Source organism: Gekko japonicus, unplaced genomic scaffold (genome assembly GCF_001447785.1).
Source record: "Gekko japonicus isolate JY-2015 unplaced genomic scaffold, Gekko_japonicus_V1.1 scaffold2739, whole genome shotgun sequence".
NCBI lineage: Eukaryota > Metazoa > Chordata > Lepidosauria > Squamata > Gekkonidae > Gekko > Gekko japonicus.
Genome location: NW_015170356.1, coordinates 109,912 through 116,325, shown reverse-complemented (window position 1 = coordinate 116,325; position 6,414 = coordinate 109,912). Strand labels below are relative to the sequence as shown.

General features: G+C 50.7%; 1 protein-coding gene across 2 annotated transcripts in view; it reads right to left on the bottom strand.

The window, feature by feature from the left end:
- GDPD5 (glycerophosphodiester phosphodiesterase domain containing 5) overlaps positions 1 to 6,414 on the bottom strand; it is a 141,449-nt gene that overhangs the window by 61,331 nt on the left and 73,704 nt on the right. The gene's annotated exons all lie outside the window — the stretch shown is intronic.

Below are 6,414 nucleotides of genomic sequence, written 5' to 3'. Positions count from 1 at the left end.
CCGCCCTTCACTTGGAGTCTCAGAGCGGCTTACAAACTCCTTTCCCTTCCCCTCCCCACAACAGACACCCTGTGAGGCGGGTGGGGCTGAGAGAGCTCTGACACAAACTGCTCTTTCAGGAACAGCTGCGCCAGAGCTTGTGACTGACCCAAGGTCACACCAGCAGGTGCGAGTGGAGGAGTGGGGAATCAAACCCGGTTCTCCCAGATTAGAGTCCGCACACTTAACCACTACACCAAACTGGCTCACCATAAATTAGAAGCTAAGATGGGTGGATACTTGGATGGGAGACCAGCAAGGAAGGCTCTGCAGAGGAAGGCCATGGCCAACCACCTCTGCTTCTCACTTGCCTTGAACGCCCCTCACTGGGGTTGCCATAAATTCAAAGCTGAGCTGGGTGGGTACTTGGATGGGAGACCACCGAGGAAGGCTCTGCAGAGGAACAGAATGGCCAACCACCTCTGCTTCTCCCTTGCCTTGGAAGCCCCTCACTGGGGTCGCCATAAATTCAAAGCTAAGCTGGGTGGGTACTTGGATGGGAGACCACCAAAGAAGGCTCTGCAGAGGAAGGCCATGGCCAACCACCTCTGCTTCTCTCTTGCCTTGAAAGCCCCTTTCTGGTGTCTACATACGTTGGAAGCTAAGCAGGGTCATTACTTGGAAGGGAGACCACCAAGGAAGGCTCTGCAGAGGAAGGCCATGGCCAACCACCTCTGCTTCTCTCTTGCCTTGAAAGCCCCTTTCTGGTGTCTACATACGTTGGAAGCTAAGCAGGGTCATTACTTGGAAGGGAGACCACCAAGGAAGGCTCTGCAGAGGAAGGCAATGGCAAACCATCTCTGCTTCTCACTTGCCTTGAAAGCCCCTCACTGGGCTCACCATAAATTGGCGATGACTCGGTGGCACATTACACACACGGAGAGAACACACCGATTGCTTTCCCCACATACAACAAAAATTTCATATTGAGAGCGGCATTTAAAATAACAACAGCGCTGCCGAATTTCGAAAGGTCACGACAGTGCTGGGAAAGGTAAGCTGTACATATTTACATCTGCCCTGCGTAGGCAAATTTGTACGGAAGAGGAAAACAAGCGTCTCTTAAGGTCAAACCAGAAAGAGGAAGCTACTTCTACAAAAGATTAAACAGGGCAGGAAAGGATTAGAAAGCCCGAAAAAAAACCTACAGAGAGAGCAAAGGGGGCGGGGGGCGGGGGAGAGAAGTGCTCTCTCTCCCCACTTAAAAAACTGGATCCCGGAAGGAAGAGATTTGCATTGTATAAAAGGCCACTAAACTATCAGATGAATTATGTATTATGTATTTAGAGTGATGGTGGGGGGTGTTTTCCACAATCCCCTGTGGAGTTGCTGGCAACCCAGAAGAACACCACTGCAAGGATTCTCTGATACGCCACTGGTTTCAGGCTTGGAAACTCTCAGACGCACAGGGGAGACCTAATCTGTTGTTGTTGTTCAGTCGCACAGTCGAGTCCGACTCTCCGCGACCCCATGGACCAGATCACGCCAGGCCTTCCTGTCTTCCACCATCCTCTGAAGTTTGCTCCATTTCATCTTCGTTGCATCGATGACACTGTCTAACCATCTCATCCTTTGCCGTCCCCGTCTTCTTTGACCTTCAATCTTTCCCAGCATCAGGGTCTTCTCATTCACCTAATCTAGAGATTTTTAAAAAATAAAGAGTCAATACGAATCGGCGGACGATACCACTCTAATGGCAGAAAGTGAAGAGGACCTCAAGAGCCTCTTGCTAAGCATGAAAGAGGAGAGCACAAAAGTTGGCTTGAAACTCAACATCAAAAAAACTAAGATCATGGCATCTGGCCCCATCACTCCTTGGCAAACAGAACGGGAAGTCGTGGGAGCAGTGACAGACTTCACGTTCCTGGGGTCCCAGATCACTGCAGACGGTGACAGCAGCCATGAAATTAAAAGACGCCTGCTCCTCGGGAGGAAAGCGAAGGCAAACCTAGACAGCATAATGAAAAGTAGAGACGTCGCCCTGCCAACAAAAGTCTGTATGGTCAAAGCGATGGTATTCCCAGTAGTCATGTATGGCTGCGAGAGTTGGACCATAAGGAAGGCTGAGCGCCAAAGAATAGATTCTTGGTGCTGGAGAAGACTCTTGAGAGCCCCTTGGACTGCAAGGAGATCGAATCAGTCAATCCTAAAAGAAATCAACCCTGACTGTTCCCTGGAAGGCCAGAGACTGAAGCTGAAGCTCAAATCCTTTGGCCACCAAATGAGAAGGGAGCCCTCACTGGAGAAGACCTTGAGGCTGGGAAAGATTGAAGGTCAAAGAAGAAGGGGATGGCAAAGGATGAGATGGTTAGACAGTGTTGTCGAGGCAACAAACATGGAATTATGCAAACTCGGGAGGACGGCAGAAGACAGGAGGGCCTGGCGTGATGTGGTCCATGGGGCCGTGAAGGGTCGGACTCGACTGTGCAACTGAACGACAACATGAATCGGCTATGGCAGGTGCCCATGTCAAAGAGTTACAAACTACACAGAACCTGACATTATGTGGTTGGCACCATCTCCCGCGGCAGCCGTTTTGTGGCCGCGCCCATCGCCATGGGTCAGAATTCCAAAGGTGCCCACGGGCTCAAAAGGGTTGGGTGCCCCGGAATAGGTGCTCGGGTATAAGAATCTGCTTTATACCAACAGAGCCGGTGTCGTGGGCCAGCTTGAGCAGCCTGAGTCCAGTGCAGCTGAAGACTCCTCAGGAGTCGAGGAGCCACGTGCAGCCGGCTCTGAACCAGCCAGAGTTAGGGAATCAGAGATAGAGGAGCCTCAAGATTCATTGCCGGCAGCTGACCCTGGCCCACCCAGGCACAGCTCTGAAGCAGCAGAGGAAGCACGGCTGCAGGAAAGCAGCCCACCAGGCTCCTCTTCATCAATTGAACAGCAAAGGGAAAAGCTCCGACAAGACTTAAGGACACGCAGACGGAGTGCTCGCCTCTTGGCTCGCACCAGCTGCTTCATGAGAGCCATTCTGAGTAAGCGCAGGAGCACCTCCAAGCAGATGGCTGTAAATCAGGCTTGTTAAGGAAGGCCTATTATAAATCAGACCTGGAGATTGTGGAAGCAACTTGTCACAACCCTGTGAACTTTGGGGCCACAACCCTGCCTCTTGTGATGTTTGGACTGACCAGGCGTCATTTCCTGCAGGAGCGCACAGGAGCGGAGCTCTGGCAGTAAAGAGCCCAGGGGGCGGGCACATGCAACAAGCCCCACCCCCTGCTCCCAGCAGCTCTCAGTCAGAGCAAGAAGCAGCCAGATAAACTGCAGAGCTCTCCCAGGTCCAAAACAGTCCAGTGGCACCTTAAAGGCCAAGTTTTATTCAGGTACAAGCGCTCGCTCCTCTGCAAGGACAGATCTGCACGTTCCCCCCCCCCCAATAGCTAGCAATCCAAAACAGTCCAGTGGCGCCTGTGCGGTGGGTGCCTTCTGACAAACTTCCAGTGATGTCAGGGTGGGTGGCATATGCAAATGGACTCTAGTTTCCTGAACAACCCATAAACTCTGACTGCCGCTAAACTGGTATTTGACCCCTGGACTGGACTCTTCACTGTGATCTAGCTCTGTGTCCTGGCTCTGTTGCTTTACTCTGCCTGTATTCTGGGATACCCTGGTCTACTCTACTCTGGGATACCCTGGTCAATGTTCCCTCTAAGCTGTGGAGACTTGTGAGCAAAAATTCTACATTGTGAGCTACTGGCAATAAAGTTGTGAGCAAGTACTTTGGCTCCTGCAGAAATTAGTTTGCTCTGGAGCCATCCTTCCTGACCTAAAACGAAAATGTGTGAGCGGAAGGCTAAAAAACAGTGAGCTAGCTCACACTAACTCAGCTTAGAGGGAACAGTGCTACCTACCACTGAGGACTCTACTGCTCCAGGCATTTCCCAGTCCTGCAACTCTAGAGCCTTTAAAGTGGAGAGACTGGGGACCAGACTTGGGCCATTTTTGCATTTGAAGCAGAGTCATGCATTCACATCAGAGAATCGTCTTCTTTCATCAATCTTTCAAGCTCCTGTTTTTCTCTCTCTTCGTACACAGGTCCTCACCAATTCTGCTCCTTATGGCGATACGCAGAGTTGCAAACTATTCCAACAGCCAGTTTGGTGTAGTGGTTAAGTGCGCGGACTCTAATCTGGGAGAACTGGGTTTGATTCCCCACTCCTCTACTTGCACCTGGCTGAATGGCCTTGGGCAAGCCATAGTTCTGAAAAGTGCTGTTCTTGAAAAAAGAGCAGTTTCTGTCAGAGCTCTCTCAGCACCACCTGCCTCCCAGGGTGTCTGTTGTGGGGAGGGGAAGGAGTTTGTAAGCCGCTCTGAGACACCTTTGGGTAGTAAAGGGCGGGGGATAAATCCAATCTCTTCTTCTTCATTCCATCTCTGCATTTATTTCACTTCCTTCCATTAACTCCGAAAGGTGAGGAGGGAGACACGCGCCCCCCCCTCGTGGCGAAAAATCTCTTTAAGGTTTTTAATTAAACGCTTGACTCCTCTCTTGCTATTTTGCAACAGCTGCTCAGAGGGGCTCCTTTGGCGGAGCATATGTTCACGTTAAGCCCAAGATCCACAAGTATTAGCGCGAGAATTAGCCACTCTTAGCGAGGAATGCCTTCAGCGGAAAGCATTAAAGATAATGAGGTTGGGAAGTAAATACACATGGGCAAGGACAGACAAGCCTTACGCCGCACCGGAAAATTTCAGAACGAAAAAGGTAATTAAAAATAAAATAAAATCTAGAAAAGTAAAGAGAAGATAGATGGCTGCACCTTCCCATCCAACGCCACTTTACTGCTGCTTGCCTTCAGCGGAATTGATAGGATTGCCAAACTCCAAACAGGGCCTGGAGTTCTGGAATTACAACTGATCTCCTGGGGTAAATGGCGGCTTCAGAGAACAGACTCTGTTGTGTACAATACTAGATGAAATCTGTCCCTGAATTCCCCCCTCAACAGTCACGGACCACAAATCTCCAGAAATTTCACCAGCTGGAGTTGGCAACCAATGCTCCCTCTAAGCTCTGGAGTCCTGTGAGCAAAAAATTCTACTTTGTGGTCTACCAGCATTAAAGTTGTGAGCGAGCGATTTGGCTACTGCATAGATTCGTTTGCTCTGGAGCCGTCCTCCCTGAGCGAAGACAAAAATGCGTGAGCCGGAGGCTAAAAAATGGTGAGCTGGCTCACACTAACTCAGCTTAGAGGGAACACTGTTGACAACTCAAAATGGAAAGGAATAGCTTTGTCTCGGGGGCACTCTCTCTCAGAGGAGACCAAGTCCTATGAGGAAAGGTTGAAGGAGCTGGGTATGTTTGGCCTGGAGAGGAGACGACTGAGGGGTGATGTGATAACTGTCTTCAAGTACCTGAAGGGCTGTCAGATAGAAGATGGTGCGAAGGCTTCACTCTCGCTCTCTCTTCCTCTTACACCATTGCCTTGCCAGTTCCATGCCATTCACAAGCAACTTTACAAAACCACAACCATCCCTTACCAGTCCTCAAATTCTCACCCCCTCATCCCACCTAAGAACGAGCAGTAGACATTCACAATAAAATATAAAACATCTGTTAAAACACAACCAGTCAATATAAAACATTCATTAGATGGCGATAAAACTAAAGTGCAATTTAGGGACACATTCGGCGGTACCGCCGCATTAGCTCGTATAGGATCGGAGTTCGCCATGGGGCGCTGCTGGTAAGACGTCGCTCCTATCGGAACGCCTGCCTGAAAAGTTCTGTTTTCACGGCCCTGCGGAACTGTGACGGGTCACGCAGGGCCCTGATCTCGGCAGGGAGCTCATTCCAGTAGGACGGAGCTGCAAACGAAAAAGCCCTCGTCCTGGTTACCATCAACCTGACTTCCTTAGGGCCAGGGAGGTCCAGGCGGTTTTGGGATCCTGATCGCAGTGCTCTCTGGGGAACATACGGGGGTAGGCCGGTCCCTGACCATAATTCCATGGCATTCATGAGCAACTTTACAAAACCACAACCATCCCTCACCAGTCCTCAAATTCAACCCCCTCATCATCCTCCCACCTAAGAACGTAAGAGAACATAAGAGAAGCCAATGTTGGATCAGGCCAGTAGCCCATCCAATCCAACACTCTGTGTCACACAGTGGCCAAAAGTACCAGGTGCCATCAGGAGATCCAGCAGTGGGGCCAGGACACCAGAAGCCCTCCCACTCTTGCCCCCCCCCAAAGCACCAAGAAGACAGAGCATCCCTTGCCCCAGACATAAGACCATAAGAGAAGCCAGCATTAGATCAGGCCAACGGCCCATCCAGTCCAACACTCTGTGTCACCCAGTGGCCAGAAATACCAGGTGCCATCAGGACGTCCAGCAGTGGGGCCAGGACACTAGAAGCCCTCCCACTGTTG